A 22,682-nucleotide genomic window follows, 5' to 3' on the forward strand; every position below is an offset into this window, starting at 1 on the left:
TTGCCCATGTGACCCCTTCAATAACATACAAGCACCAAAATGAAACATTCACCCAAGTGACCTCTTCAGAAAAATGCTGAGGTATCCCCAAGCACCAAAATGAAAAGTTTGCCCCTTTCCTTCAATAACATAAAGTACAATACAACACCAAAATCATAAACATTCACCCAAGCGACCACTTCAACATAACTATAAGCATCAAAATGAAACACTTATTACCCAAGCAAGTAAATGTAATAACAAGAACAGGTGTAACACAAGATTAGTCAATAAACTAAATGCATTTGCACTTTGTACTGGTAACTGCAATACACAACACTTCAGCTTAAATAAGTCTAACTTAACTAAATACAGCAGGAAAAAAAGGTCTGGGCAGTTTTTCACTTCTGCTAGCCATCCCAAAAATGCTATCTTGTGAGAAGGAATGAGGGATGATGCACATTTTGGAATATTAATGGGGGGTCATTGCATAATTTTTTATAACAACCATTCAGATTTCTCAAACACAACTCTAAAGGTAGGTATCATTACCTGAGTTTCCTTAAAAGAAACATAACTGCTATATGCGTGATGACAACAACAGCAACAAACAAAATGCAAACAGCAAACAATTGTCATTGAGAAATGTAAGCCAGCATTAATTTTCTCAAAATATTCCTTCGTAAATAAACATTACAAACATCATATACCTTTATAGAAAGAATATTCTGTATTAAAGTACACAATTTCAATTCCAGCAATGAAATAGCAGTATCTAAGTCTTTAGATCCAAATAGTTTCCTTTACTGTGACACAAGTACCCTGCCAACCAATTAGCTTATAAAGGCCATATTCAGCCCTATGACTTGAGCACTGTGAACAGGCAAATCAGGTTTCAACTCAATAGCATTCATGAATACCATAAAATGTACTGATTCAGTGAACATGCCCTAGTAGCACAAGAAGTAGCAGTGGAACATTTGGCTTGTTAAGGGCCTGCAAGTATGAATGATCAGATTTTCTGAAGGAATAGCAAGTGATTCACACTGCTGCCACTTTGATGCACACATACTGAAGGAGTGTCAGGGAGAAGAGAGTTACCAAAATATCAAGGATTACACTGATGTATTTAGGAAATAATCCTTATAACAGTTTTATCAATACATGCTTATGACAACAAGTCTGAGCCTCTTAGCAAAAAGTTGTCTGTCACTAATTAAGTACATAATGCATTTAAATATACCAACAGATCTCAGAACCAAAATGACATTGCAAATTGCATTCATGTTAGAAAACCATAAAAAAGAGAACAGTGTTTCTAAGATGTTAAAAACAAGTATAGTATTGCAAATATCTGTTACTACTGTGAAAAGAAGAGGTAGCTTAACTGTTGGCAATATCCCATTCATTATACATCTATTCGCAAATTACAAAGGGCAACTGTCAGAAAATACTTTGAAAAAAATCAGAAAGGTACATTTCAAATACTTGTTTTCTGTTTTTTTTTTTCTTTCCTTGTCATTTGCAGAACTTTTGGTCAATAACAGTGAATGAAAGTTCACTGTCTAAGTAAAAAAAAAATTTAATTTGGAAGACAGTGGGCCAGATTCAGGAAGGCTTACACGGAGTTCAAGAGTAGTGTAAGCCTCCGTGTAAGCCTCCCGATTCAGGAACAGCCCAAATCTCCGTGTAAGAGACAGCTAACATGTCTCTTACACGGACTGGGCGTGGAAATGTTCAATACCTCATTTGCAGCTCAAAGATATGCAAATGAGGTATCTGAGCGATCCACGAAGCAGAAACCAGTCCGTGTAACGGACGTGTTAGCTGCAGAAATGTACTCAGCTGACAACTGAGTACATTTCTGCAAAATTAAAAACGGAGCTATGTCAGCTCCAAATAAAGGGTGCATTTGTTTCATTAAGCATGCCAATGGCCAAATATGTGGCCATTGGCATGAAAAACTGTTGCAAAAATATGTTATATAACTTTTTTTTTTCCACGGGATTTTGAGGTTTAACTGCAGCACACACCCGTGCAAACGGGGTGCGCTACCTAAAACTATAAACCGAAGCTTATAAGCCCACAATTGTGGGATTTATGTATTACATGGAATGTCAATGGAGGGACTTGCAGACCAAAAACAATATGGCCTCCGTTTAGTGGTTGTCAAGGGGGGGAAGCTCCGTGTAAGACATGTAACTAGTCATTACTAGGCAATCCTATGTAAATGAGGGTTATAATACTGAATCACACTGCCACATAGGTAATGAGCACTTTCTGAGTAGTGTAAGAGTTAGAGAAGGGGGAGGAACAGAGTAAGAGGTAGGTGACATCACGGGGGGGAAGGATAGATACAAATGTACCAGATTGGAGGGCAATGTAAGGTGACAGATGACAGACAGACATCAGGGAGGGAGGTGTGTCTCAACAGAACACTAGGAAAGTCAAGAAATTGAAGGTTTACGCTATCCCTACACTCAAAGTTTCTTGAAATACATGTATGCGCGCGTGTGCGCGTGTGTAAGGCAGGCTCAACATGTGGGAGCGTATTGCAAACCATTTACAATGGTTTGCGCGGGCGTGCACATGTGTAAGGCAGTGTGCGCGCGTTTTAACATGAATCAGCCTAGTTCACACCGTGTAAGGATGTGTGCGCGCGTTTAAGTGACTGTGAGCGTGTTTAAGCTGGTGTGCACATTGCTCCCCTTCAGGAAACAGAGAAGAAACAGGAAACAACCAAAATACATGGAAACTGCCAGAGGATACTGCTGGAGTTAATTGGTGGAAACAATTGGAAGCAGGCAATTATGCAAGCAGACTAGAAGCCCAACCCAGCACTTAAAACACTGCAAAGAGCAGTGCAGGGTATTTCTCACAAGAGATACTGCAAGAAAGTAAGCTATCAGAATTGAAAACTGAAAAAAGCTGAACTCAGAGCAGAAATGCTAGGGGCTGCCATAGCTGTTATAATCAGGCAAAGGCGAATTGCTGAGGGTGGTGACAATGCAGATGCTGACAGACAACCCAGAGTGAGGAGAAGGAAAAGAGTATACAGGCCCAGGGTCACCTACCATGGGTTACATGAGCTGGAGATAGTAGAGTGCTACAGAGTGGACAGAGACCTTCTGCAGCAGATTGTTGAGCTGTGCAGGCCACATCTCACACACAGAACCAACAGAGGGGAACCCATCCCAGTGGAAACCAAGGTATGTGTTGGCCTAAGAATACTAGCAACAGGTACCTTCCAGAGACCAACTGGTGATATGATGGGGATATCACAGGCATCAGCCTCCAGGGTACTGCACCAGTTCCTGGATGCCATGTCAGCACATGTCGGTGATCATATATATGTCCCTAATGACCGTGAGGTTGTGGCCAGCAATATGCGTCTCTTCCAGCAAATAGCGGGATACCCTGAGGTGCTGGGTGCAATAGACTGCACGCACGTATGCATCAAAGCACCAGCTGGTGAGCGGGGTAGAGTCTACATTAACCACAAGGGATACCCCTCCATCAACTGCCAGGTCATGTGTGATGCCCAGGGCATAATAATGAATGTGTGTGCTGGCTGCCCTGGGAGCTACCACGATTCCCACATCTGGCATCTGACACAGCTGTACCAATCATTTGCCAGTGGGGACTTCCCACACGGACACCTAGTGGGGGATGCAAGTTATGCACTTGAGCCGTGGCTGATGACACCCATCAGAAATGCACACACACCTGAACAGGAACGCCATAATGAGGCACACGCACAAACACGTAATGTCATAGAGCATGTGTTTGGGCTGCTCAAGTCACGGTTCCAGTGTCTGGACACATCTGGTGGAGCCTTGCAGTACACACCAACTACATGTACCCAAATGGTCATGATATGTGCTATGCTACATAATATGATCCTGCGGAAACAGCTGCAGCAGGACCAGCACAGGGCTGGGCCTAACATCCCCCCACCATTGCCAAGGCCACCACAGGCAGAGGGTGACTCGGAGGAGGAACAACCTGACCTTGTCCCAGTAGGCAGAAGGAGGCATGCCCAGTATGCCCTGGCCTTGGCAAAGAGGCAACGCATAGCACATACACTTGGTCAGTAGGAAAACTGGGACTGATACCCACTCTGACTCACTCATATAGTAACAGGGATGCCTAACATGACACAACCTGCTTCCAAACATGTACAGGGAGTGTAGCATGTGCATCCGACAGAGGCAGCCCTGCAGCACCACCTGAGGCATGAATGTCATGTGTTAAGTAATGTAATACCATGTACCATATGCACACCTGAGGACCCGACTAACATCCACCCTCACCAATCATAAACCACAAAAAACACAAACCTACCTCATAGGTACCACAAGGGATAGTAACCTAGATGTAATGCTACCCAATGCCAGAAGTATAAATGTGTGCAGTGTAAACGCACACAGTATAGAGAATGTAGATATCAGTGCTGTAATAGAAAACAGGGTCAAAGCCCAAATCAGTACCCTGACACTACCAGGTCACACCTCTGTCCTAATAGCAGGAACAGCCCCAGGCCTACTCTGGCAACGTGAGTGTCAAACGAAATATTACTGTCAACCTGGGTGCCCAGGTCCCTGATAACCTCTTCTGTGCTTAGAGGATTGCCACCTAGATGGGAACTAGGGGTAACCCTGTTGTTCCCGAAGGGTATGACTATGCATTGTTTAGCATTTAACGTAAGGCCATGGCTCTGGCACCAGTTATCTGTGTCTATGAGACCCTTCTGAAGGATGTCTGTGTCAGATGGGTTTCCAACTATGGTTCCCAGTTTGCAGTCATCTTCAAACTTTGTCAGCCATAATCCTCCTGTGTTTGCTTGTACTTCTGAAAAGTAGATGCTGAACAAAAGTGGGCCCAGGACTGAGCCCTGTGGGGCACCACTTGTGACAGCTCTGGAGTGTGACATGGCACCAGCAACTTTGACCCTGTGTGTTCTGTCACTTAGCCAGTTTGCAACCCATCCTATGATGTATGAGTTCACATTTAAGCTGGTGATGTTTTCAATGATACCTGAGTGGGATATTGCGCCGAAAGCCTTTGCCAGGTCAAGGTAGGCTGTGTGGACCGCCTTGCCCATGTCAATGGCCTGGGTGACTGTCTCGAAAAAGTCAACCAAGTTTAAAAGGCATGATCTGCCCTTGACAAAGCAAAACTGGATTGGATCCAACGTCTGCAAGTCCCCTATGTCTTCATTTATCATTCCCATTATGATCCTCTCCATAGCTTAGCAGACCAGGCTTGTCAAGCTGATGGGATGGTAGTTTCCGGGGTTGGTGGAGGCACCTCCTTTGTGAAGTGGGTCCACCATTGCCGTATGCCACTCCTTGGGCACATATCCTGAGGTGAGGCTAAGATTAAACAGCTGCCCTAACTGCGGGTGTAATTCCTCATTGAGTTCATGGAGCACACAACTGGGGACACCATCTGGTCCCATGGATAAAGTGTTTTCCGCCTTGGATAGAGCAGGTCTCACCCCAGCATTGGAGATGTCTGGGGGGCTACAGTCCTCTGGTGTAGATACCCCTCCAGTTGGGGGGAGGGGGGAGGAGAAATCCGCACTGAACCTGTCAGCCAGTATGTTGGCAATGTCTGTAGGTTCAGTGATATTTACATCATTCCGAACTAATTCTGAGCATATCTGGGAGTTCCCTCCCAGGTGTCAAACATAGGTAAAAAAGGCCTCATGATTGTCCCTTGAGTCCTGAGCGGGTTTACTCTCAAAACTTGCCTTGGATGATTGTATGGGGGAACCCAGTGTTTTACTCATAATGAGCAGGGGTGTCTTCCCTTCTACGGATGTCACTCTATCTTGTAGTAGCTCCTTCCTTTTGTTGTAGAGCTTGTTTATGGCTGGGGTCCACCAGACTGGATGCTTGCCTGTGGTACAAAGAGTCTTTGTTTTGTTTGGATTGCCTGATCCATGCAGTCCTGGAGGTGCTGGTAGAAGGCATTTGTAAGTGATACAGCTGCTTGGGTAATGGTGTCCGCTGGCTTGGGGGCCTTGAAAGAGACCACACCAGTGCTTAGAAATGTGAAGTCGGCATTTGAGAAGGTCTTCACTGTTTGTTTTTCTATCTGGGGTGTGGGTGGGATGTGGACTCCCACTGAGATTAGTTCATGATCTGATCTCACCAATGATGGGAATACTTCTGGTGTTGAACAGTGTGACCCCATGTTCATGATGATGAGTTCTAGTATGTTGTCTCCACTTGTGGGGATGGTGACCAGTTGTTCCATGGCATTTGAGTGTATGAACTCTTGGAATCTTTGGGTTAGAGTGTCGGGGCTTGATTAGTGATCCCAGTCTATATTTGGATAGTTGGAATCACCCAGTATGATGGTGTTTGGAGATACATTTATCCCCTCCAGTGTTTTCAGGACAGCTGTGTGAGGTACCTGAGTTTGAGAGGGTGGCATGTAACATACTACAAACTGCAGAGCAGTCTTGCCTATGGTTACTGGCACCTGGATGGTCTCCGATGCATCGTGTGTTGCCACCAACCTTGAGGTAAGGGTGTCCTTGATGAATATGGACACCCACCCTCCTTTCTTGGTGTTGTCCGGATTTTGGTGCCGGAACGCATGATATGAGGTAACACCCGATAGTGCCGGGGTGCTGTCAGAAGCTGTGAACCAAGTTTCAGGCACAGCACAGACATCAATGTGCTACATACTGAGAAGGGCATTGAGTGTGTGCAGCTTGAGGGTGAGACCTCTGGCATTGAGCAGCATTACCCTTAGTGTCTTTCCTTTTCTGTGTTCTAGGGTGGTAGGTGTAGAATCTGATTCTTGCATAAAAAAGGCACAATGGGGGTGTCAAGAGCATCAGCCAAAATCCAGAAGCCCAGGGGTGACATGTGCAAGCCGTCCCTTGCAAATCAGCGTGGCCTGTCCAGCATGTCATCCCAGGCAGACAGACATTGGACCCCCTTTGAATGACACCATAGTTTAAGCAAATTAATACAGCTGATCATCTTGTCTCTGTTTATGTGGCATCATACTTGGTGAAGGTAGGATACTGCTCAAGGTCAGGGTCATACCTGCCTGGCCTACATAATCAGAGGGATCCTCTATGTCTCTTTCCATGTAGTCCAGGGAGGTACATCTCAGGTCGTTCACACCAGCATGGATAATGACTGGGTCAGACTTGTACTTGCAGTTGAGTGACCTGAGTGCTTGCATTATGTGGTGGATTCCAGTGCCCGATAGGTAGCTTACTGTGACCTCCTCCGTACTCGATCTGGTGAGCGGGACATCAGTGTGTCTGACTATGGAGTCACCTATGACAAGTGCGTCTGACATTGTGTTTGGTCTTAAGGGCTGTGACTGTTTGGCACACTGACTCTGTGGTCTATGTGTTGCATGTGCTGTGCCCTGTGGAGGCAGTTGTGTGGGTGTCTGCTGTGGTGGCCGCTGCTGTTTTGGTAGAATTCTGATCAGAGCCTCCGAGTATGTCTTTGTGTGTCTATGTGTATGATTTTAAGTTGGGATAGTGCTATGTGAGACTGGGTTTGTGATGTGTGTGGTTACCTTCACCTTCTCTCTGGTCTTGCTAGTCAATTGTTGAGAGAGCTCAGCCTCCACTTTGGCTATATAGTTGCATCTCTCACATGTATGTGTGTTTTATGGGAGAAGGAGAGGGTTGTCAGTGTACATGGGGCAATTGTAACATTGCCTCAATATTCCCAGGTTCACCAGCTGAGCAGGAGAGGACACTAGCAACTGATCCCTAGACATGCTAGAAGGAATAGACAAAACAATGTTGGAATACAGGGAGATATCAAGCCCCCCAAACCACATCATAGTGCTTGACTGACAATACCTACACATACACCATAGTTTCATAGTGTCATAGTTTACTAGTAGGCTATCTGCCCTAGTGCATGTATATGCCTAACCATAGTGATGTGGCTATTGCCACCCATTATAGTGGTAATAAGTGTACAGAATAGATTCTGAATATTGTGCCTCTGACTTAGTAGTGACACATTATGACCCCCTTACGTAATTGAATAACATGACTGTGCCTCTGTCTAGTCTGTGCCTCTGTCTCATATGCAGTTGTCCAGATATCTCTTGAAGAGAGTCAGTGAGGGACTCTGTCTAACATGAACTGGGATACTCTGCTAGAGTGTGAGATGCCTCTGAGTTATGACTCTGTCCCTCCAGCATGTCCTATACATGTATGTGCTGAGGTTCAAATCTTCAGCTCTCATGGTTCTGATGGATTTGGATTGCTTGCAGTGGAGCATGTCCACCAAATCCTGATTGGACATGGTCTTGTATGTCAGGCATAGGTCACCTGTAAGTATGCGGTATGACACTGAATAAAGCTGGGTTTCCTCTATTCTGGAAGCATATGACATGTGTTGTAGACCCCTGATCTTCATGGTAAGGTACCTTTGGGGTCTCTCCAGCTGTTGCAAGTGTTGGGTGAGGTACATACCAAATGGGGCTTTGTATTCAATCATGGGCCTGATAAGGGAGAAGTATAGTGGTACAATGACCTCCTATGATCTGGATGGAAAACCCTCCATGATAAGGTGGGCAAGATAGAAAGTCTTTCTAACCACTTTGGCAACATGGGTGTCAAACGTGATGTCACTATCTACACGTGTCCCCAGGTGCCTGATTTGTTTTCTGTGCTCAGTGGGTTGCTGTCTATGTGTTAATTTGTGGGTACTTTGTTCCTCACAAAGGGGATGACTACACATCAGTTGCATTCAGTTTCAGGCCATGAGTCTGGCACCAGCTATCCGTCTTTGTGACGGCATTCTGTAGGATGTGTGTGCCGGCTGATGTATTCACTATGGTGCCTAGGTTGCAGTCATCTGCAAACTTTATCAGCCACAACCCTCCTATGTTTGCTTTCACATCTCAAAAGTAAATACCAATTAAGAGGGGTCCCAGGACACATCCTTGTGGGACACCACCTGTGACTGGCTTTGAATCTGACAAGGCACCTGCAATGTTGACTTTATGGGTTCTGTTTCCTAGTCATTTTGCAACCTATCCTGTGACATATGGTGTTATATGTCAGCTGTTGAGCTTGTCTATGATGCCTGAGTGGGGTATTGTGTCACAGGCCTTAGCCAAGTGCAGGTAGGCTGTGTGGACTGTGTAGCCCTCATCAATGGCCCTACTGACAGTTTCAAAATAGTCAACTAGGTGCAAAAGGCAGGATCTGCCCTGTACAAAGCTGAACTGGGTGGGATCAAGGGTCTGTAGGTCAGCAATGTCTCTGTGTAAGAGCTCCATAATGACTCTTCCCATAGCTTTGCAGACAAGGCTGGTTAAGCTTGTGTGGTGGTAGTTGCCATGGTCTGTGGAGGCATCTCCTTTGTGGAGTGGGACCACTGTTGCCGTACGCCAGTGTTCAGGTACATATCCTGTAGCAAGGCTAAGGTTAAATAGCATTTGTATATACAGGTCCAGCTCCTTCTGGAGTTCACATAGCATGCAACCGGGATACCATCAGGTCCCATTGATGCTGTGTACTTGTCTTTGCTGAGTGCGGCTCTCACATGGACATCCAAGATGACAGTGAGGTTACATACAGCTGTGATAACTATCTTCTTTTGGGGTGAGGGAGGTGTAAATCGCAGTGAAGCTGTCCCCCGGAATGTTGCCAATATCTGTCAGGTCACTGGAATATATGTTGTTGTGTACCAACTCTGAGCATATCTGAGGGTTCCCAACCAGGTGTCTGACATAACTGAAGAAAGCAGTGTGGTTACCTTCATTGTCTTTGGTGATTTATGTCCCCAAGTTGACCTTGCATGTCTTTATGAGATAATGTAGCTTTCCACTAGTGCTAATCACAGCTGTCTTCCCTTTTGGAGATGTAGCTCTGTCTTGCATTAGTATCCCTCATCTGTTATACAGTTTGTTTATGGCTGGGGTCCACCAGACAGGCCACTTTCCCTTTGTGGAGAGGGTCCTGTTTTATTTGTGATTGCATGGTCCATGCTTTCTGACATCTAGCTAAGGGGAGGTCATTGTGGTTCTGCAGTTATCTTTCATCAGCATTAGAAATGACCACAACAGCCCCTGTGGGGTGTACGTCATGCAGACACATCCAGCAACTGTAAAGTCCACAACAGTACCTCACCAGGAGTATGAAAGAGCTGGAACACATGTAATGTGTCGCCTGATTAAACAGAGTGCAGCTCCACACACTGCCATGCTGTCCACCCAGACGCAAGCTGTGCCTGATGTAGAAAGCCATGTCCAAGCTGGAATCAATGCACATGCTGCACCTTGTACAATCTGAATGGCAGAGAGCTATGCACTTGAGGGACCAGAACCCCAGCACTGACATACATAGGACAGGCTGTACTGCATTATCCATAACACAGAAGCCACCCCCACGCATGAGTAAACTACCAGTACAGGTTATCCGTAGAGTCACTCGTTGATTCCCCTCAACAGGAATCCTAATGAGTGGATGGGAGATGGTAGGTTTACCCTGGGTATCAATGTTATGTCACAGGTAGACAGAGGCACAGTATACTAAACAAGACATATGTAATGGCAAACTACACTTACAATATGTTGACGGACAAACACACTCTCCGACTAGCATTAGAAATGGCCTAGGGCACATCGGTAGTGTTTGCCAATGTACACCCATGTTGTGGAATACACTACTGATGTTGGATGAGGCTGTTGTAAGTAGTTCATATCTGAACATAAAGCAACATGGTCAGATAGTTTCATAGGTACATAGGTTTACACTAGGCTATCTTCCCTAAGGCAGGTATAAGCCTAGCCCAGAGTTTGTTGGCGTACACCACCCCTTATATGGAAACAGTACTGTGCCCATTATTATGTTGTGCCTCTCTACAGCAGTGACACAGTGACGATCCCCGGGTTAAACGTATGACCTTCCATCCACAGGTCAAGATACCTCTTGAACACAGCCAGCAAGGTGCTCTGCCTCACATGGACCGGGATTGTATTCCACAGCATAGGGAGTCTCCGAGTGATAACTCCATCCCTCCAACATGTCCAACGTACATCCATGCTAAGGTGTAAGTCACTTGCACTAGTGGTTCAGGTGGATCTGCCGATTCTGAGGTGGAGCATGTCCATTAATCCCTGTTTGGACATGGCCTTGCATGTCAAGCACATGTCACCTCTAAGCAGACGGTATGTGACTGAATAGAGTGGGAGTGTCTTCAATCTGGCAGCATATGACAGATGTTGGGGTTCCTTTATCCTTTAGGTGGGGGACATTCAGGGTGTCTCCAATTGCTGCAGATGTTGGGTGAGATACATCCAGAATAGGGCATTCTACTCGATCACCGGTCTGATAAGTGAAGAGTACAGGGAACAATGACCCACTAGATCTGGATGTGAATCCCATCCTGATCAGGTGGGCAATGTAGAAGGTCTTTCTAGCCACTTTAGCAACGTGAGTGTCAGAAGAACGGCGACTGTCAACCTGGGTCCCCAGGTCCATGATAACCTCCTCTGTGCTTAGAGGATTGCCACCTATATGGTAGCTTGGGGTTACCTTGCTTTTCCCGAAGGGTATGTCTACACATGTTGTGCACGTTGACTTCAGGCCATGGCTCTGGCACCAGCTATCAGTTACCGTGAGTCCCTTCTGAAGGATATCCGTGTCTGATGCACTGTCCACTATGGCCCAGTGTGCAGTCATCTGCAAACGTTGTCAGCCAAAGTCCTCCCATGTTGGCCTGTACTTCTGAGAAGTACATGACAAACAATAGGGGGCCAAGGACTGAGCCCTGTGTGACACCACCTGTGACCAGCCTGGAGTCTAACATAGCGCCAGCAACTCTAACCCTGTGGGTCCCGTCCTTAAGCCAGTTTGCAACCCATCTTGTGACATATGGGTTTACATTTCAGTTGGTAGGGTTTTCCACAATACCTGAGTGGGGTATTGTGTTGAAAGTGTTTGCAAGGCCAAGGTAGGCTGTATGGACTGCCTTTCCCTCAACAATGGCCTAAGTGACCATTTTGAAGATGTCAACCGAGTACAAAAGGCATGATCTGCCCTTGTCCAAGCCAAACTGGGATGGGTACAATGTCTGCATGTCCCCTATATCTTTGTTTATGAGCTCAATTATGATCCTCTCCATAGCTTTGCAGACTAGACTTGTTAAGCTTATGGGGCAGTAATTACCAGGGTCCGTAGAGGCACCGCCTTTGTGCAGATGTGCACAACTGGACCCTAACCAGGCTGTTGTGCACACTATGGAAATGTAAAGCAGTGATAGGACTAAAGCCCAGGATACTGACCACCACAGTGAAAGTACTGAACCACTACACTATACAGTACTGCAGTGTTAGGTCAGTATGAACGGATGTTGACAATTGTGTGCAAAGTATCCCATGCAAAACCTGCAGGCACAGTATACTCCCTGTTGTGTTCACACAAAAAGCATTTGGACAGTAACTACACAACATGGCACAGAACACACAACCATAAACTGGAGGTATTTGTTGAAGGTCACACTCATCCACAAATGTGATGGGCTGCAGAGTTAAGTCCACACTGGGCATGCTCACACACTTAGATAAATGAGACATCTTTCACACAACATGCCATGAGAAGGCTGAACTGGGCATGCTCACACACTTAGTCCAAATGTTACTCCTAGCAACTGTGAAAACACACCAGAGGATGCTCATTCCCCTTTCTAGACACTGATCATGTCAGCACCCTATAAGTATATCATGAGAAAAAGAGTCTCCCAATAATCCGAATAACGAGATCTGCTAATGCGTCCATCTGTAGTGTCACAACATAGTTAGGTAGGGGTTTGAATCCAGCAAGTGGCAAGTGTGTGTGAAGGGGGGGTAAGTGTGTATGAAAGGAACATCCCTTTTGGCAACTGGGAAAACACACCACAGGATGCTCATTCCACTTTCTAAACTCTGATGATGTCAGCACCCTATAAGTATATCAGGGGTAAAGGAAATCTCCCAGTAATGTGAATAGCGCACTCTGCTAATGCGTCTGTGTCTAGTGTCATAATATAGTTAAGTAGGGGTTTGAATCCAGCAAGTGACAAGTGTGTGTGAAGGGGGGTAAGTGTGTGTGTATGAAAGGAACATCCCTTTCGGCAACTGGGAAAACACACCACAGGATGCTCATTCCACTTTCTAAACTCTGATGATGTCAGCACCCTATAAGTATATCAGGGGAAAGAAAATCTCCCAGTAATGCGAATAGCACGCTCTGCTAATGCATCCATCTCTAGTGTCATAACATAATTACAAACCAAATAAAGAAAAAATAAACCAAAAAAAATCACAATCCACAAGACCCTTGTCCAGAAGAACACAGCTGCAAGAAGTCCTTAACGCGTTTTTATTGTTATTAGAAGAAAAGCGTTTTCACCACAACTATGTTATGGCTTCATCAGAGGAATAAAACAACCAGGGAAACAACCCCAAAGAAATATTCAAAAGTCAGGAAATGGCATCTTGACAACTTCCTGAGACAATGTTATTACAACGCATTGACATCTATTGTAATTAAAAACAGTGCAAATGCACCCATAACATTAAAAAATTAATTCATAAAACTGAACAAAAAAATAAAAAATGTATATATATTCAATCTGCTAAAACTAGTGATACAATAATCAGAAATCCAGTAAGCAAAACAACGCTCTCTCGGATTAATACATGTCAAAATGTTCAACAATACATTTTTACGCAATGCAGCAAGAAGAGATTTTATAGTGTAAACCCAACATGATTTACTGCAATTCATTGCAAGTTACAAGGATTACAGAAAAAAGTATGTATAAAATATATATTATTTGTTATATTATTTATTATTACCACAGTGTGCCTATCTTAGGTAACTCCTTAGTTTCAACACAGGGGTAATATTACAATTAATATTAAGGCCAGGGTGCCTAAAAGCATCCAGACGCAACTGCCATTCTAATTCTCGATTCTCCAGTATAAGTGAGAGTGGGCCACCCCACTTATATCTGCCGCGAGACATATTTGCCCTTTTTGTGTGGTGGGGGGGAGAAGGCAGCAGTGAACCTGTCCACTAGGATGATGGCAATGTCTGTGTGTTTTGTATTTCGTGTGACATCTTGGATTACCTCTGAGCATATCTGGGTAGTACCACCCAGGTTCCTAACATAACTACAGAAAGCCTTGTGATTATCCTCAGTGGCTTGTGGAATCTTCTCTCAAAGATGGCCTTAGACAATCGTATGGGTGCCTGTAGTTGTCTTCCAATACTCATCAGTGATGCCTTCACATTTTGGGGGTTTGTTGTATCATGTAGTGGCATCATCCTTCTATTGTATAGTGTGTTTATGGCTGGTGTCCGGCACACAGGACGTCTGCCTTTGGAGAATTAGGTCATGCTTTCATATGTGGTTTCATGATCCATGCATTCCTGAATGTGTCCATAGAATGCCTTTATGCAGGTATCTGCAGTCTGGTCCATATTTAAAACAGGCCTGGGGCCTTTGAAGGTTTCCACATCATTTATGAGGGGTGTGAACTTGCTTGACATGAGCTGTTGACAGACGTGCCGCCCTCCAGACTGAGCAAGGTGAGGGTCACATTTAGCTACCTGTCGGGTGATAGAATGTGCCACATAACACAGGCACACAGGTCACTCCACAGCAAGTACAACTATGAGGCAGTCATTGTCCATGCTGGTGCAAACAACCTGAGATGTACCTCCCTGGACCACATGGAAAGAGACACAGAGGAGCTCTTACAGCACCCTCTCAAACTCAGGACTCCCACACAGCCTTCATGCTCACACAGGAGAGTATAGATTGCTCTGCAAACACCATCATACTGGGTGACGTCAGCTACCCAAACATAGACTGTGAACATTACACAAGCCACAATACCCAAGCTCTAGGGTTCCCATAGATCAGACATTCTTTAGCTATGGAACAGGTAATCAACCTTCCCACAAGAGGGGCAGATATACTAGACCTGATCATCACAAACATGACTACAAAATGCTCACCACTGGGAGTATATCCCTCATTGTTGCAATCAAACCATATACTAATCACACTGGAGTACTGGATCCCCCACATATGCAAACCTCGAACACATCGATGTGTGTGTGTGGGAAATGCCCCTATTAGCAACTGTGACAGTACAGTACAGGATGCAGATCCCCCTTTTGAAACACTGATGATGTCAGGACTCTATAACTATATCACCTGTATTAAAGTCCTCCAGTAATTTGTATAGCTTGCTCTGCTAATGCATCTTTCTCAAGTGTCATAACATAGTTAGGCAGGGGTTTGAATCCTGCAAAGGGAATGTATGTGTGTTAGTATGAGTGGGGTTTATGTGTGTGCATTATGCTGGGAGGGATAAGTGCCTTTTGCCAACTGGGAGAACACACTACAGGGTGCACATCCCTCCTCCTACACACAGATGATGTCAGCACCCTCTAAGTACAGAATTAGAAAGGATTTCTCCAACTACTGCAGATAACACACTCTGCTAATGTGTCTGCTTCTACTGTCATAACACAGTTAGGTATAGGTTTGAATTTTGCAAATGGAAAGTATGTGTTTTACTATGGGTGGGGTTAGTGTGTGTGCACAATGATGGGGGTGGGATGTGGCTTTTGCCACATGGGGCAATGCACTGCAGGGTGCACATTACCCTTAACAAGCAGTGATGTTGGCAGCACCCTATACAAACAAAACTACAAAAGAGAAGGTGGTGGTACCAATAACACATGTAAGGTAACACTTCTTCAAGTAATGTCCACAAAACAAAGTAGGATAATCAAACAATTCTTTTATTCTATACAAACAACATGACAACAGACAACTGCCAGTACTCAGTATAGTGTTACATGCTACTGTAACATGCACATGTACCAGAATATACCTAGATAGTGTTTTGAAGCCTGAATGTGGCAAGTGTGTGGATGTGGGATGTGTCTGTGTGTGCATTTCCGTATGGGAAACATGTTTGATGTGGCAATCAGGGTACCACAGTACCTGATGCACATTACACCTTTGAACTGATGAGGTTGCCTGCACCCTGTGAGTACAGGTAGAGAAGAGGAAGTCGGTAGTAAACAACATAGTGCACTTCTCAAATGTGTACCTGTCATGTATCGACAGCTACTCATGTAGGGTAATAAATAATGGGAATGGCAGGTGAGCATGTGCATGTGTGTGGGTAGCAGGGTGTGTATAAATGCATGTGTAACAGAACAGATACATATAGCTGAATCTACATAACAGCACATGATGCGCATTCCCATAGTCAATGTTAGCATGTGATGGTGTGCAGCTGGTACACTTTGGTAAGTAGTATGGGTGCAGATAACAATTGAGGACATTCATACAGTTACTGCAGCAGGACTGCTGGGATATACACACAATCATAGTGGAACAGTGAACAGTTACCAACATGTTACTACTTATACACATCTATGTAGTCACCCTGTGCATCAGCAACGTGTTTACCTTTTCCTGCACCAATGTTGTAGTATGCAGGAGGTGACAGAGTGTCATCATATGCACAGGGTGTGGGTTAGGTATGCCCAAGCCAGCCACTGGTAACACCAATTGACATGTGTGTGTATGTGTGTTTGTGAGGGGCAGCAGTACAGGGTGGACCAGTGTTGGTGCAGTGTGTGTGTGTATGTGTTTGCCCTAGGTGTTAGGTTTCTGCATGTGTGTAAGCACGCACACAGTCCCACATAATGGCTGCCATGTACAGGGTTTTGTGGACAGCCACAGACTGCACCTGTCAGGTCATCCAGATCAGTGTCTGTGGGCACGGACACGGTACCTGTGCCTGGCAGGTGTGCTACGGGCTGTATCCGGTACTAACCCAGACTGGGTACTGTCGTCAGAAGCAGGGGTGTGTTGACTGGACACAGTTCCCTGTTTGGACTGTCCAGAGCCACGTGCACGTGATCTCCTGGGGCGTCTTGATGACAGCACAGACCCAGCATTGCTGGGGCTGGTGCTGGCACTTGAGGTGCATGAGCGGGCCTGTTGTCCGCGGCCACTGCCAGCTGGTGCTGTTGCTGGCATACAGCCACGTCAACGTCGCAAATGCACACCATCACCCTGGCCCATGGACATCTGGTTGTGGAGCAGCTGTTCTATGCCCCCACAACGTCTGTCAACGACATCTGTGAAGTTACGGATAGCATTCGCAAAGTCACGCATGCCGTCTGTCATGGCTGTGCGACATGCTCTCAGCTCCCTCAGACCCTGTCTGGTGTACCTTTCCATACGTGCCTGTGCCTGCATGACAGTTAGAAACATAGTGGAGGTTGACATACCTCCTTGGGCACGTCAGCCAGAGGCAGTACGGCCACGGATGCCCCCACGAGAACCCATGGGCGACTGTCTGCATGGTACCATTGGAGGACCCTGCTCATGGCTGCCTTGTGGGGATGCATGTACCACAGGTACCACATTACCCTGATCTATGCCCACTGCAGACTGTCCATCACCTAGGGACAATGGTGACAAAGGATGTAACGGCAGGATGACTGTGCACATTGACGGTGTTGACAGCTGTGTACTGTCAATTGGCTGACCAATGGCAGACCCAGACACACCTTCTTGCACCATTACAGACATTTCATCATCATCAGTACCTGGGGCACAAGATTCAGGTTCCCTGCTGCAGGTCACCAGAGCAGCACCAGAACCTACGGGAGGAAAACAGGGAACACAGATTACAGTCTCAACACATATTTGACAGAGATGCACTTCAATACTAATGCACACATTCAAAAATGGACACATACACTCATGGACACTAACACACATGCACACATGGGCACAGGCACACTCGCACACATGCACACCCCACAGTAAACACATACATCAGTACCGTGTTACACTACTCTTAATTTTGTTAAACTGGGTATTGCAGGTATTATTAAACACACTCACCAGCATGTATACTACAGAGTTACACTACTCTTACTAGTATTATAAATTGTTTTTCAGGTAATGTTAAACACACTCACCAGCATGTACGGCCTGATTCGTTGCTAGATGGGAGGGACTTGGAAGTGTGAAGAGAGTAATGTCAATGGGCACAAGTGTGCCATTTGTTTTGCACATGATACAGTACAGTACTACACTAGTTCCCTTATACACATCAGCTGCTCATAAAGTCTGTATCACACATGCACAATTACATATCATGATGACAGATACATACCACATGCACACCTTATGCGTGCATGAAGTAACAGTGTACAGAACAGTCATATGTACATACCAGGAGTTAACTCTAATCTCACCCTTACCTCTCTTCAAACGACAACTCAAACTGTACTTCCAAAACCACTGGCTTTGTTCTTGTTGGACTCCAGGCTAACATCCCTCTCCCCACCCTCTCTTTACCTTTAACCCCTCATTGTGCATAAGAACTAGCTTCTACCCTGTTTCTTTCACCTTGATGTCCTTCTATGCTCTGACCTACTTCTCCCATCCCTCCCACCTCCTCTTGACTGTCTTCCTTCTTTTCCTCACTTCCCTTCTTGACTCCTGCCTCTTCCCTATTATTTTATCTTTCATAATCCTTCTACTTCTCTACCCTTCTGAGCTTTAACTATTATCTATATGGCTTTTGCCTTATTGCATAACCGTTATGCTTTAGGTAGAATTGCTTTGAAACCGACAGTACATTGTGTATGACTTTAAACTGTTTGAGTTCCTTAAATGTATGTTGATTTAATTAACAGGCTGGTGTATATTTCTATTATGTTGGCTGTCTGTATTAACAACTTGTCTGTCTGCCTTTATTATGTTATGTGTGGAGCTTTTCTTCCAGGCCTCTACTGAAAATGGACATATATCCAGCTAGACTATCTTGGTCAACAAATGTAAAAGTAATAACAATAAATAAATATGGCATCTTACCTGCACGCACGGTGTCTTGCTGCTGTGTGGATCCAACCTCCATCATGATGCATGACTGTTGCTGTTGTTGTTCTGGGGCTGGGTCCACAACACTTAGCAGTAGCCCCTCCTGTCTGGTGAGGGGGGGATGTGTGGCCACCCCCCCACCTGTGGCAACCCGTTGCCTGTGGATATCTGCAGCACGCTGGTGGACATTTCTAATCAAATCACTGCAGTGATGTCTCACCTGCTCATATGTCCTATCATGCATGCCAACATCATTTATCCTGCTAACTAGGTTTTGCCACAGTGCAGACCTCTCCTGCTGATTCTGGGTGGTGCGTGAGAACAGGATGGCATAGTCACGCACCAGGCTCTGGTGAATCACTTCATCCTCTGCAGCAGAATATGCGGGGTTCCTTTTTGGAGCCATGTTAACCTGGAAAGGTACACAAACAGGTTATCAGCATAGTATCGCAGCAATACATGGTACACATTCTATACAGGGAGTATTAAATTGTACTTATTACTGCTTGGTTGTAACTTGATTAAAGTGTAGCTATCATTCTAAGTCATTTGGACTAAGCACTTGGCCTTCAGACCAGTTGTTTTACATTAGGGAGGTTTGTGGCAAGCACTGTGGTGGCAGGACACATATCTTTCATCCGTTGAAGTTGGAAACTGCTGATTGAGGGCCCAGTGTCCAAGTGTATTAGTTCTGGTATAGGCAGTTGGCCTTCAGACCAGTTATTTAACATTAACAAGGTTTGTGGTCTGCACTCGTGTGTGACAATAGGCTGTACACTGCCATTCATAGCTGGGGACATCTGGTTTCAGGTTTATAGTGCCTGCATATTTGAGCTGTATCTTACTGACATTACTACACCTTGTTTGCTGTAGCAAACACTACATCCAGGCCTCCTGGATCTACCTTTGTTTATATGCTTGTTATTTGTTAGCTTGTTATTTCACTGGTATGCTACTTCCACATAATACACAGCTTCTCAACACTTCTGTGACTCACTACTGATATCTGCATTGCTTACTGTACGTATTTCCATGTTACACAGAAACAGATAACTGGTGCCAGAGCCATGGCCTGAAGTTAAACGCCAAAAAATGCATAGTCATACCCTTCGGGAAAAACAAGGTTACCCCTAGCTACCATATAGGTGGCAATCCACTGAGCACAGAAAAAGTCATCCGAGATCTGGGGACCCAGGTTGACAGTAGCCTTTTGTTTGACACTCATGTTGCTAAAGTAGTTAGGAAAACCTTCTATATCACCCACCTGATCATGAAGGGATTCACATCTAGATCAAGGGAGGTCATCGTCTCCCTGTACTCATCACTCATTAGACCTATGATTGAGTACAATGCCCCGTTCGGAATGTATCTGACCAGACACCTGCTGCAGCTTGAAAGGCCCCAAAGTTCCTCACCAAAAGGATAAAGGGTCTCAAAAATATGTCTTATGCTGCCCGACTGAAAGAACTCCAGCTCTATTCAGTCTCATACCGCTTGCTCAGAGGTGACCTGTGCCTGACATATAAGGCCATGTCAAACCCAGATTTGATGAATATGCTTCACCTCAAAAAATCTAGATCCCTCAGAACCACAAGGGCGGGAAACTTAAACCTTGACACGGTTATAAATAGAACGTGCTGGAGGGACAGATTCATCACCCAGAGACTCCCTATGCTGTGGAACAAAATCCCGGTACATGTGAGGCAGAGCACCTCTCTGGCCTTGTTCAAGAGGAATCTTGACCAATGGATGGGAGATTGCAGATATACCCCAGGGATTACTTCAGTGTCACTGCTTGACAGAGGCACAGCAAAATGATAGGCATAGTTTTTATTCAAACTAAACGGGTGGCGAAAGCCACATAACTATGGGCTAGGCTTATAAATGCCCTTGGGCAGATAGCCTAGTATGAACCTATGAACCTATGAACACATGACAGCAAGTGACTGCTTGTCATTGTTGCATTTACTTAATTGTGACACATTGCACTTAGGTTACCTGGCACTTGCTCACTGACGCTTTTATATCAGTCAACAGTAGTAGGTAATATCAGTACACCCTCACTCCCCACTGGACCTTGTTTTCAATTATTACGGAATTCACAATAGTATTCTAGCATGTCCAAAGGTCAGTTGTCAGTCTCCTCCCCAGTCCAGCTGGTGAGTGTGGTACTCCAGAGACAATGTTAGAACAGCTGCATGTACACAGATAACCCCCTCCTCCTAACAACAAATTCAAACACGTGAGTGATGCAACCATATACCAAACTGGAGGCTAGGCTCTGTCTACTCAATACCGCCATAACCAGTCAGGTGGCGAAGGAAACCACACTCACTACACTTCCAGTCTCACATAGACCTACCACGACAGCAGAACTAACACATGATCACACATGAACATACTTGTAGGTTCGGACTACAGGTCTGCCTATGCAGCAGAGACCTCCTAAGCAGACACTCAGGCAACCACTACCACGGAAACAAACACGTGCAACACATATCACACAAAGCCAATGTGCTGAACACTCACAGCCATTAACAGTAAACAACACACCTCATACACCTGTACTAGGTGCCTCTATCATCAGGCACACTGACATCACGTTCACCAGGCTTAACGAGGTGAGGGTCACGGTGTGCAGCCTGTCGGGCACTACGACCTGCCACATAACACAAACACTCAGGTAACCCCAAGGCAAGTACAGGTATGACTCAGTCAATGTCCATGCTGGTGTGAATGACCTGACACATACCTCCCTGGACTACATGACATGAGACAGTACGGAGCTCTCTGAGCACGTAGCCAAGACAGTTTGACCCTGACCTTGAGTAGCATCCTACCCTCACCAAGAACGATGCCACAACATCAAGGCACGATGATCCCTTCCAACAATTGACTGACATACTGGTGTCATTCACAGGTGCGCCAATGCCTGCCATCTTGGGGTGGTATGCTTTGCTAGGGACAGCTTGCACCTGTCACCCCCTGTCCTATTGGAATTTGGCAGAGCCTCTTGCTACACCCATAGTGCCTGTATTAGGCAAGGCTCATAAGGCAAACCCACATCCATTTGTATCACAAAGGATGAGGAAGTAAGAGTGATGCTACTCAACACCAGAAGTCTAGACCTCAGGATGCACGCACTCAAAACCCTACTTAGCATTATGGACATCGATATCTGTGCAGTATCATAAACCTGTTTCAGGTTTCACAGGAGCACACCAGCACTACCAAGTTATAGCTGTTACCATTCTTGTCGGCCCCAACACTTGAACAAGGGAGGGGGAGTATCAATATTCAACGCAGATTCCCACGCCTCCACATTGGTGGCAAAGTACAACATAGGTGTTAGGCCATTGAATACAGAAGACGTAGTTGGGGACCTGGGGAAGAAACATGATAGCAGTCTGTCATTTGTCAACCACATGGCCAACATGGATTGAAAGACATGTTATATAGCCCAGCTAATCATGAGGGATTCACATGTATGGCAGGGGAGGTCATTGTGCCTCTTTACTCATCCATCATCAGGCCTATAATTGCATAATGCACCTTTTGGGATGTACCTAACCAGACACCTACAGCAACTGGTACAGGACAACAGTACCTCATCAAGAGGATGCAATGGCTCAAACAGATGTCATATGCTGCCCAGGTAAAGGAAATCCAGCTGGACTCAGTGGCATACTGCCTGTTCAGAGGCAATCTCTGCGTGCCATATACAGCCATGTCCTACCCAGCAGTAATGAACATGCTGCACTTCAGGTAATCAGAGTC

The sequence above is a fragment of the Protopterus annectens genome, chromosome 2.part2, assembly GCF_019279795.1.
Source record: "Protopterus annectens isolate FY-2018-M chromosome 2.part2, PAN1.0, whole genome shotgun sequence".
Taxonomy (NCBI): Eukaryota; Metazoa; Chordata; order Ceratodontiformes; family Protopteridae; genus Protopterus; species Protopterus annectens.